Raw genomic sequence first — 12868 nt, 5'->3', positions numbered from 1 at the left:
TAATAAAGAAGTTATTTCAAGCATTTGGTGTGCTCTTTAAACCTAATGTTTCCATAGAACAGCGCTAGAAGAATTAGAGTAATAGACAGTCTGGGTAGACTAAAGTCAGAGATATCATAATTCTTCTAATGCCACAGCAAAAAAGGCACTTCATAGTGCTGCGCCTGCCACAGACTGTTATTTAAAGAGACATTGCATACTGAGCGAAACCTTCCATGACTACAAACCTGTTTAGTGTCTTCGCTCAGGAAGTAACATTCAAGCACGTGTTATACCGGTTATGTAAGGGGGAATTATTGCATAGTATAAGATTGTAAGCTGTTGTGCTGCATCGCAGGTGAGCCCAGACCCTTGCACCCAGACAAATCGGTCGAGTTTTCTTAGGGTAATAATAAGGTACAGCAAGGCAGTTTTAGTCGTGGCCGCCAGTAGGAAAATTACTGTAAACTTCTTTCTTCAGCCATTAGAGAGCGCCTTGCTGTGTAGAACAGGGGTCTCGGCCTCCCAGCTGAGTGTATGTAACCTTATTCTTTGTTCACTGCATTTGGGGTTGTATTTAATACCCTGTTACAGTAAAAGAAAGTTCTGTTTTGCACAAGCTGGTGTCAGTGTTGCTTTCCTCGTTTGTGACTTTGCTATATCCTGGGGAGCACACCTCGGTACACGGCTTGCATATCCAAACTATATGCCATAAATGACTGATAGGTGTGGAGTTGAACTCTGGGACTTACACCTATCTTTAGAATGGCCACAATCAATTGAGAGGTTACCCCCCCTGCTCTGCTCTCTGTGTTCACAGGGAGTTACAAAAATATCTGAATGTGCTTGCTTATTTTTGAGAAGTCCAAAAGAAGTGGAGGGAACTGTGGGGGTATGGAAGCTACCCCAATAGGTCTACACACAATAGATTGTTTACATTTGCCTTTTAATTATTTTAAACTAACCTTCCAAACCCCTTGCTCCTGTACCTTTTCCAACGATAAAAAAAGTTGTCATGGCAAATGGGGAGTGGCCTATAGGCAATTTAGTGCCATAATTGCACCACAATTCTGGCATAAAATTCTGTTGTCAATTAAACCAACCAGTAATTGGTATAGCGTTAGGCAAAAGCGACTGTCCCTGCAACAAAAATATCACCTGTCACTGTGACAAACCTGGTGCAGGTCCAGACAGCCTGTCTAAGGAACTACCACAATAGATCAGGTGTGTTGCACCAGAAAAGTGGAGTGATTTTGCCAGTTTTTTCAGAGGTAGGCATTATGACTAGAGATGAGCAAATTTTAAAAAAAATTCAATTAGCCAGCTTTGCCGAATTTTAACAAGAAATTCAATTTGTTACAAATTACTTTGTCACGGATCGCTTTTCATTGTATAGAGCAGGCGCAATGACAGGGAACGGCAATTTGGCCGGTGCCTGTCATTTAACGCTTCAGATACAGCGTTTAACGCTGATTGCAACATCTGTGACTAACATGCAGCATTTCACGGTTAAGGGTCCATTCAGACGTCCGTAACGTGTTTTGCGGATCCACGGATCCGCAAAAGACCGACAGCGGCAATGTGCGTTCCGCATTTTGCGGACAGCACATTGCCGGCACTAATAGAATATGCCTATTCTTGTCCGCAATTGCGGACAACAATAGGACATGTTCTATTTTTTTCGGTAACAGAAGTGCGGGTCTGCAATTCCGTTCACCAAGCATCTAGACAATGTCCCACGGAAGCGTTCATCTCTTTATCTCCCAAACACTGGAGCGGAAGAGGAAGTACCCCCCTAACCACCCACAATCCCTGGCCCTGAATGCCAGCATTTCTAAATTACTGTCTTTTGAAATGCTGTCATTTTGTCTGGTAGAGACAGAGTTTTAAAAGCCTCATGGCGGTGGCTGTCCCACAGTACGTCGTGCCCAGCCGCCACTACTTTTCCAGGCGAGCCATCCCTTCCCTGCACAACCAATTAGGGGACAAAAACAGGTGTGCACTGCGCAATGCCATCTGTGGCAAGGTGCACCTGATTACGGATACGTGGACCAGTAAGCACGGTCAGGGACGTTATATCTCTCTAACAGCATACTTGTTAAATGCAGTGGTTGCTGGGACTAAGGCGGATAGCAGTTTGGAGCATGTCCTTCCACCACCGAGGATTGCAGGGCGCTTCTCTTTGCCTCCTGTTGCTTCCTCCTCCTACTCCGCTTCCTCATCCGGTCAGCGTAACACCTTCGCCACCAACTTCAGCACAGGCAGGGGTAAACGACATCAGGCAGTTTTAAAACGTATCTGTTTGGGGGACAAACCCCACACCGCACGAGCTGTGGACGGGCCTTGAACAACAGACCAATAAGTGGTTGGTGCCAGTGAGCCTCAAGCCCGGCCTGGTGGTGTGCGATATTGGGCGAAATCTAGTAGCAGCTCTGGGACTAGCCGGTTTGACGCACATGCCTTCCTGGCGAAATTGCTGAATTTGGTGGTGCTGAGGTTCCTCAATAATTACCCCGATATGTCAGAGCTGCTGCAGAAATTGCAGGCCTTCTGTGCGCGCTTTCAGCGTTTTTACACTGCTGCTGCTCGCCTGTCAGCGCTGCAGTGCCTTCCAGCTCACCAGCGATAGTGGAGTTTTAGCTGCAGAACGCAAGGGTGAGTCAACACCACTGCACCACCAATGACTGGGTCTCCATGCGCTGTTTTCCACCAACATGGCCAGTGCCGATAACGCCATTCTCAGCGTTACTATCCCACTTCTATGCCTCCTTGAAAAATGCTTCTGGCCATGATGGAAGAGGATGTGACACAGTAGGAGGAGGGATCATTTCATAGGGTTTCCGGCCAGTCAGTCACATGTGGCACCGAGGGTGGATTCCTGCACCCACAAACGCCAGTTACATAATTGTCCAGCCGGGCACAGTTCTGGAGGATGACCAGGTGGAGGATGAGGAAGAAGAGATGGAGGAGGAGAACCGTGTTCACAGCAGGGTGGCACCCAAACTAACTCATGGCCATCACTGGTGCGTGGCTGGGGGGATACAGAGGACACAAACGATACACCTTCCACAGAGGACAGCTTGTCGTTGCCTCTGGGCAGCCTGGCACACATGAGCGATTACATGCTGCAGTGTCTCCGCAACGACCGCCGAGTTGCCCAAATTCTATCTTGTGCTGGTTACTTGGTGGCCACGCTACTGGATCCCCGTTACAAGGACAACGTACCGTCCTTAATTCCGTCACTGGAGCAAGATCGTAAGATGCGCAAGTACAAGCGCACGCTGGTAGACGTGCTGGTGGCATTCCCACCTGACAGCGGGAGCACAGTGGAAGCACAAAGCGAAGGCAGAGGCGGAGGAAGAGGTCGCCAACGCAGCTGGGGCACCACCAGCACCTCAAAAGGCAGGGTTAGCATGGGCGATATGTGGAAAAGCTTTGTCAGCACGCCACAACAACCAGCACCACCAGCTGATATGGAACATCTTCAGCAACATGGTGGAGCAGTATGTGTGCACACACCTACACGTACTGAATGACGAGTCTGCCCCCTTCAACTTCTGGGTCTCTAAATTGGGCACAGGGCCTGAGCTTGCGCTTTACGCCTTGGAGGTGCTGCCCTGCCCTGCAGCCAGTGCATTGTCTGAAGCAGGGTGTCCTCCCCCTCCTCATTGTTATATTCATTGTGGCAGTGGCAACATCCGATCGGAGCCCCAGCAGTGAAATCGCAGGGCTCCGATCCGTTACCACGGCAACCTTGACACTACTGAAGCCTTTCGTGGCTGCCATGGTAATCATCCTGCTGCTGTGTGCACAAAGCACAGGGCAGCAGGGACAGTGTAAAGTCCTGTTCACCCTAATAGAGCTCTATTAGGATGAATATAACAAGGGCTTAAAAGATCACAGGTTGTAGCCCCCTAAGGGGGCTAATAGTTTTAAAGAAAACACCAAAATATTGACATTTTAAATCACCCCCTTTCCCAATTTTACATATAGAAATGTATAAACATTAAAAAATAAGCTATTAAAAAATATCTCCTATGCAGTGAACACCGTAACAGGAAAAAAAATGCATGATTTGTCATTTTTTTGTCACCTCGTCCTCTCATAAAATAGGATAGGACTGTTCTATTATGGGCCAGATGTTCCATGAAATATGGATTGCACGTGGCTTTTTTGGTGTTAATTTTTTTTTCTTGGTATCAAATGGTATCAAGTATCGTAATACTTTTTAATAGTATTGAAATCGAATCGAAATTTTGGTATCGTGACAACTAGGGTTGAGTGAACCCGAACTGTAAAGTTCGGTTATGTACCGAACTTTATGATTTTTTGACCCCGGACCTGAACTCGAACTTTTCAGTAAAAGTTCGAGTTCGGTGTTCGGCGATTTTAATGGCGCTTTTTGAAAGGCTGCAGAGCAGTTTAACTCTTGTGCCCTTAGAAGCCATCACAGTCATGCCTACTAATGGCATGGCTGTGATTGGCCAGTGCAGCATGTGACCCAGCCTCTATATAAGCTGGAGTGACGTAGCGCTGCACATCACTCTGCTCTTACTAGTGTAGGGAGAGGATGATTGCTGCTGTGAGGGAGAGAACAGGAAATAATCTGTTATAAGAAGTGCTTGTCAACTCTGCGATCTACAGCGATTTTGTTTTGTGGGTGCAGTGCGCCATTTTTTTTTTACCCTGCCCTGAGCCCAGTGAAACTGAAAAATAACTTTTATCCATCTGTTAGTTAGGTGGGCGTCGGCAGCCATTTTGTGCAAGTTCAGTGCACCAGCACAGCATATGTGCATTTGTGACAATTTTTTTGCAAACTAATACATTTTGGCTCCTTTGCTGTATTTGTGACAGTCAAATACAAGCTTTAACCCCTTAGGGACTTAGGGCGTACCGGTACAGCCTAAGTTTAAAAGAAGATTGCGGTGCGGCGGGGGTTAATTGTGACAGGATGCCCCGCTGAAATCATTCAACGGGCATCCTGTCACAACACCGGGGAAGGGGGTCATGTGACCCCCCCATCTCGGCGATCGCCGCAAACCACAGATCAATTCAGACCTGCAGTTTGCGGCTTTACCTGCGGTTTGCGGCGGCGATCGGGCGTACCATCGGGTCCCCATGCGGCTGTAGGGGAAACCCGATGGCATGGAAGGGAGCGTGATATCTAAGAAAGGCATCACACTGCCTTCCGGTGAAGAGCCTGTGAGATCCAGCCCCCTGGATCTCACAGGCCCCGGAAGCTGTATGAGTAATACACACAGTATTACTCAAACAGCTAATGCATTCCAATACAGAAGTATTGGAATGCATTGTAAAGGATTAGACTCCCAAAAGTTCAAGTCCCAAAGTGGGACAAAAAAATTAAGTGAAAAAAGTTGAAAAAATAAAGTTTTCCCCCCCAAAAATAAAAAGTTTCAAGTAAAAATAAACTAAAATGTCATTTTCACCAAATAAAGTTAAAAAAATAGGGAAAAAAAAGTATACATATTAAGTATCGCCGCATCCGTATCGACCGGCTCTATAAACATATCACATGACCTAACCCCTCAGATGAACACCATAAAAAATAAAAACTGTGCTAAATAAACAATTTTTTTTGTCACCTTACATCACAAAAAGTACAACAGCAAGCGATCAAAAAGGCGTTTGACCACCAATAGTACCAATCTAACCGTCACCTCATCCCGCAAAAAATTAGCCCCTACCTGAGACCATCGCCCAAAAAACAAAAAAACTATGGCTCAGAATATAGAGACACTAAAACATAATATTTTTTGTTTTAAAAAAGCTGTTATTGTGTAAAACTTACATCACAAAAAAAAAGTATACTTATTTGGTATCGCCGCATTCGTATCGACCGGCTCTATAAAAATATCACATGACCTAACCCCTCAGATGAACACCGTAAAAAAATAAAAAACTGTGCTAAATAAACCATTTTTTGTCACCTTACATCACAAAAAGTGTAATAGCAGGCAATCAAAAAGTCATATGCACCCCAAAATAGTGCCAATCAAACCGTCATGTCATCCCGCAAAAAAATGAGACCCTACCTAAGATAATTGCCCAAAAACTGAAAAAACTATGGCTCTCAGAATACTGAGACACTAAAACATGATTTATTTTTTGTTTCAAAAATGATATTATTGTGTAAAACTTACATAAATAAAAAAAAGTATACAAAGGTATTGCAGCATCCGTATCGACCGACTCTATAAAAATGTCACATGACCTAACCCCTCAGATGAACACTGTAAAAAATAAAAAAATAAAACTGTGCTAAATAAACAATTTTTTGTCACCTTACATCACAAAAAGTGGAATAGCAAGCGATCAAAAAGTCACATGCACCCCAAAATAGTGCCAATAAAACCATCATCTCATCCTGCAAAAAAATGACATTTCATCTCCGTTTGCCAATAACTCTTGTGGAACACCTAAAGGGTTAACGACATTTGTAAAATTAGTTTTGAATACCTTGAGAGGGGTAGTTTCCTAGATAGGGTCACTTGTATTGAGTTTCTACTCTAGGGGTGCATAAAGGGGGCTTCAAATGGAATATGGTGTAAAAAAAAACAGTCCAGCAAAATCTGCCTTCCAAAAACCATATGGCATTTCTTTCCTTCTGCGCCCTGCCGTGTGCCTGTACAGTAGTTTACAACCACATATGGGGTGTTTCTGTAAACTACAGAATCAGGGCTATAAATATTGAGTTTGGTTTGGCTGTTAACCCTTGCTTTGTAACTGGAAAAAAATTATTAAAATGGAAAATCTGCCCAAAAAGTGAAATTTTTACATTGTATCTCTATTTTCCATTAATTCTTGTGGAACACCTAAAGGGTTAACGATGTTTGTAAAATCAGTTTTGAATACCTTGAGGGGTGTAGTTTCTAGAATAGGGTCATTTTTGGGTAGTTTCTATTATAAGCCTCGCAAAGTGACTTCAGACCTGAACTGTTCCCTAAAAATTGTTTTTTTTTTTTGCTTCTAAACTTCTAAGCCTTGTAACATCCCCCAAAAATAAAATATCATTCCCAAAATGATCCAAACATGAAGTAGACATATGGGGAATGTAAAGTAATAACTATTTGAGGTATTACTATGTATTACAGAAGTAGAGAAATTGAAACTTGGAAATTAGCAATTTTTTTAAATTTTTGGGTAAATTTGGTATTTTTTTATAAATAAAAATGTTTTTTTTTTTTACTTCATTTTACCAGTGTCATGAAGTACAAAATGTGACGAAAAAAGAATCTCAAAATGGCCTGGATAAATCAAAGCGTTTTAAAGTTATCAGCACTTAGAGTGACACTGGTCAGATTTGCAAAAAATGGCCAAGTCCGTAAGGTGAAATAGGGCCGAGTCCTTAAGGGGTTAAATACTGCAGATATTTTCAGGGTTTAAAAAAACACAATTTTTTTTGCAAGATAATACATTTTAGGTCCTTTGCTGAATTTGTGACAGTCAAATACAAGCTGCAAATACTGCAGTTATATTCTGGGTTTAAAAAAAACACCCATTTTGTGCAAGACCCTACATTTGGAGCCTTTGTTGCATTTCTGACAGTCCAATACAAGCATTAGATACTGTTATATTCTTTTTTTTTTTTTGTTTAAACACCCATTTGGGGCAAGATAATACATTTGCGGCCTTTGTTGCATTTGTGACAGTCAAATACAAGCTTTAAATACTGCAATTATATTCTGGTTTTACAAAAACACCCATTTTGTGCAAGACCCTACATCTGGGGCCTTTGTTGCATTTGTGACAGTCAAATACAAGCTTTAAATACTGCTGTTATATTCTGGATTTAAAAAAAACACCCATTTTGTGAAGACACTACATTTGGGGCCTTTGCTGCATTTGTGACAGTCAAATACAAGCATTAGATGCTGCTGTTATATTCTGGTTTTAAAAAAACACCCATTTTGGGCAAGACACTACATCTGTGGCCTTTGCTGCATTTGTCACAGTCAAATACAAGCCTTAAATACTGCAATTATATTCTGTGTTTAAAAAAACACCCATTTTGGGCAAGATAATACATTTGCGGCCTTTGCTGCATTTGTGACAGTCAAATACAAGCGTTATATACTGCTGTTATATTCTGGTTTTGAAAAAACACCCATTTTGCGCACAACACTACATTTGGGGCCTATCCTGCATTTGTGAATGTCAAATACAAGCTTTAAATACTGCTGTTATATTCTGGGTTTAAAAAAACACCCATTTTGTGCAAGACCCTACATCTGTAGCCTTTGAAGCATTTGTCACAGTCAAATACAAGCGTTAGATACTGCTGTTAGATTCTGGTTTTAAAATAACACCCATTTTATGCAAGACCCTACATCTGGGGCCTTTGCTACATTTGTCACAGTCAAATGCAAGCGTTATATTCCTGTTTTAGAAAAACACCCATTTTGGGCAAGATAATACATTTGCGGCCTTTGCTGCATTTGTCACAGTCAAATACAACCAGTCAATACTGCAGTTACATTGTTGGTTGACAAATAAAAAATTTTTGGAACCGTGAAGTAATTGTATAAAATTTGCTTGTCACACTATTGTGTGATCTCAATAAATTTTTCCTCTTTATGACACCGGCACTGCCTTAGGCCTCATGCACACAACCGTTGTGTGCACCCGTGGCCGTTGTTCCGTTTTCCGTGATTTTCTGCGGACCCATTGACTTCCAATGGGTCAGTTGAAAAATCGTAGAATGCACCGTTTGTCATCCGCCTCCGTGATCCGTGTATCCTGTACGTCAAAAAAATTTGACCTGTCCTATTTTTTTGACGGACAACGGTTCACGGACCCATTCAAGTCAATGAGTCCCTGAAAGAACACGGATGCACACAAGATTGGCATCCGTGTCCGTGATCCGTGGCCGTAGGTTACTTTCATACAGACTGATCCGAAGATCCGTCTGCATAAAAGCTTTTTCAGAGCTGAATTTTCACTTTGTGAAAACTCAGATCCGACAGTATATTCAAACACAGAGGCGTTCCCATAGTGATGGGGATGCTTCTAGTTAGAATATACAATGAACTGTGTACATGACTGCCCCTTGCTGCCTGCCAGCACCCGATCTCTTACAGAGGGCCGTGATCAGCACAATTAACCCCTCAGGTGCTGCACCTGAAGGGGTTAATTGTGCGTATCATAGCCCCCTGTAAGAGATCCGGGGCTGCCAGGCAGCAGGGGGCAGACCCCCCTCCCTCCCCAATTTAAATTTCATTGGTGGCCAGTGCGGCCCCCCCTCCCTCCCTCTATTGTATTAATATCATTGGTGGCCAGTGCGCCCCCCCCCAGCCACCCCCCCTCCCTCCCTCTATTGTATTAATAACATTGGTGGCCAGTGTGTGCCCCCCCCCCCTCGGCCGCCACCCCTTCCTCCCTCTATTGTATTAATAACATTGGTGGCCAGTGTGCGGCCTCCCCTCTCCGATCGGAGTCCCAGTTTAATCGCTGGGGCTCCGATCGGTAACCATGGAAACCAGGGGCGCTACTGCAGTCCTGGCTGCCATGGTTACTTAGTAATAGTAGAAGCATCATACTTACCTGCTGGCTGCTGCGCTGTCTGTGACCGTCCGGGAGCTCCTCCTACTGGTAAGTGACAAATCATTAAGCAATGCGCCGCACAGATCTGTCACTTACCAGTAGGAGGAGCTCCCGGCCGGACACAGACATCGCAGCAGCCAGCAGGTAAGTATGATGCTTCTACCATTGCTAAGTAACCATGGCAACGATGCCACCAACGAGCAAACACTATTTCCTTAGCACAAGGCCGTGATCAAGGTCCGAAAAGTTGGCCCTGAATTCACGTGATGACTGGTCTATAAAGTTGGTGTTGGCAAACAATAATAAAACATATTCTATTGTGCAAATTATATGAGTGTGCCGTGGATATAATAATTTTTAATACATAGTGGCTTGACAGCCCCTTCACTGAGCACCTCTATTTGGATTCAATTCCTTTTTGGCGGTTGTGCCATTCAATACAAATTAATTAATTAACATTAAAATGAACCAGGCATGGATCCCACAGCACTTGTACGTACCTTGTGCAGAATAGACATGTATACCAGCCTTACCTAGCCATTGTTATACTCCAGCGCAATTGCTCATTGTTGTATTTTTGATATTTCCCACTCTTTGGGGGTGTACCCTAATTTAAACTAAATAAAAAAAATTAAAACCAAAAACCATTGTTGACTACCGCCTCCTCCATCGCCGCTTCCACCTACACCGCTACGTCCACTGCCTCCTCAACCTCCTACTCCATATGGACCTCCACCTCATAGATCAAGATTATTATTTTAAATTTTTGTGTATTTTATTTTAAGTCATTTCACTCATTTGGCTGTGATATACCCCTGCTCTACATTGTGGACAGTGAAATACCTTTCACAAATTCGTCTGTTACATTGTTGGGTGAAATTCACCAATTTTTGGCTGTGATATACCCCTGCTCTACCTAGTAGACAGGTAAATACATTTCACTAATTTGTCTGTTACATTGTTGGGTGACAAATGCTCATCTTTTGCGCTAGAAAGTACATTTGCGGCCTACACTGCATTTAGGACAGTACGAATGGTGAGGCCAGAAAAAATAAAGACTATAGTAGATTGAGGGGCTGACAGTGCCTACAGTTCCTTCACATTATCTCCCATCCAGTCCACTGCTGAAAGATCAGAGTTGGCACCTACAGCCCATGTCTATCAGTCTTTCAACTCACCCCCTTGCAAATCAGGCAAGCAGTCTGAGCCCCAAGTCATGGAGCAGTCTCTTTTGCTTTTTGATGACTCTGCTAGCAGGGTTTCTGTGGGCCATCCACATAGCCCTGCACCAGAAGTGGAAGAGATTGAGTGCACTGATGCCCAACCACTTATGTTTCAGGATGAGGACATGGGAAGACCACCGCAGCACGTCTCTGATGACAAAACACAGGTGCCAACTGATGCGGCTTTCTGCAATCTGCAGACCGACAAGGAGGGCAGGGTAAAGAGTGGGTGGAAGATGATGTGGAGGATGATAAGGGAATAGACCCCACATGGAATCAAGGTCATGCAAGTGACCTGTCTAGTTCGGAGAAAAAGGCGGTGGTCGCACTTAGGCACCAGCACAGCAAAAGAGGGAGCAGGGTGCAAAAGTGTCTATTACATTCTTGGGTGACATTTTACCATTTTTGCCGTGAATAAACCCCTGCTCTGCATAGGTGACAGCAACGTAATTTTTGTAAAATTGTCTGTTCAATTGGTGGGTGACATGAACACAGTTTTGCCGTGAATAAACCCCTGCTCTGCATAGTTGACAGGGACCGAAATTAAAAAAAATAGTCTGTTCCATTGGTGGGTGACATTAACCCACTTTTGCTGATGAAAAACCCCTGCTCTGAATAGGTGACAGGGACTTAAATTTCTAAAATTCGTCTTTAATTGACGCACGCCCCCTCCTTTCATTTGATCCTTCTGCTTTAATAACTTGTCCCACATTTCAGCTTGATCACATTGCAGCCATTGGCCTCCCTTGGATGTGGTATCCCTTTCTCACGCTCCCTCTCCGGCGTGGAACCCTGATTCACCGATAACCGTGATCAACATGGTAGGCGCAGAAAAGAACATCGAAAGTTGATAGAGAAGATATCCAATTGGATCGTGGACGTCACGGGGATGTGCGATATGATTGAGCAGTATGTGTGCACACGCCTACACATACTGACTGATGGGTCTGCCCCTTTCAACTTCTGGGTCTCCAAATTGGGCACATGGCCTGAGCTTACCCTTTACACCTTGGAGGTGCTGGCCTGCCCTGCAGCCATTGTATTGTCTGAATGTTTGTTTAGCACGGCTGGAGAGGGTTATCACAGTTTATATTTCCCAATGTTTTGGGGTGTACCCTAATTTAAACAAAAAAAAATAAAAAATTAAACCCAAAAACCAGTGTTGGCTACCTCCTCCTCCTGCACCGCTGCTTCCACCTATACCTCCACATCCACCGCCTCCTCAACCTCCTACTCCATATGGACCTCCTCCTCCTCGATCAAGATTTATTTTAATTTTTTTACGTTTTTTTTATTTTAAGTCATTTCCCTATCCACATTTGTTTGCAAAGCACTTGCCATGCTCTTAATCACATTTTTCTGCCATTTGCTGCCCTCTAGCCCTTTCCATGACTGACTTTTTAGAGCCATTTTAGTGTTCAAAAGTTTGGGTCCCCATTGACTTCAATGGGGTTCGGGTTCAGGGTCAAGTTCGGGTCCCGAACTCGAACTTTTTTGTATAGTTCGGCCGAACCCGTCGAACCCGAACATCCAGGTGTCCGCTCAACTCTAGTGACAACCCTACATGGAACATCACAATTCTGGTTCACCAGGGAGCAAAAATGGGGGAGATGAGGTGATGAAATCGGCGAGCTGGTGGCAGGTGAATCTCTTTTTCAGTCCTGCACCCTGCCTGGCTATATGGAAAGTGGTTCCCGGTCTCCTAAACATAGGACACACAAAATAAAACAGAGCTACAGGTTTAGGTTCTGTTCACATCTGTGTTGGAGAATCCACTAGGATTCCAGATTCTATAAAAAAATGGCTGAAAAATAGTGCAGCATGCCAGTAAAATGACAGAATTAAGCATGACAGAAACTTATTGGAAGCTATTGGACTTTCATGGATTTCTATCACACTTGACTCTCTTAAAGATATACAACTGTGTACTTAGTTTGATACAGAACTTATCTAACATCATTTCGCCATTTCCGTAGTACAGTTTAGACTCTTTTCATCAGATAGTATAACACATACATTTTCATAAAACAGCCACTATAAACCAAGAATTACATTTTCTCCTGACTCCTTCCATTTTAGGTTTGCATAGAGCAGAGACTTTGTGG

The sequence above is a fragment of the Bufo gargarizans genome, chromosome 1 (assembly GCF_014858855.1).
Source record: "Bufo gargarizans isolate SCDJY-AF-19 chromosome 1, ASM1485885v1, whole genome shotgun sequence".
In the NCBI taxonomy this organism is placed as follows: Eukaryota; Metazoa; Chordata; class Amphibia; order Anura; family Bufonidae; genus Bufo; species Bufo gargarizans.
This window is presented reverse-complemented; position numbering follows the sequence as displayed.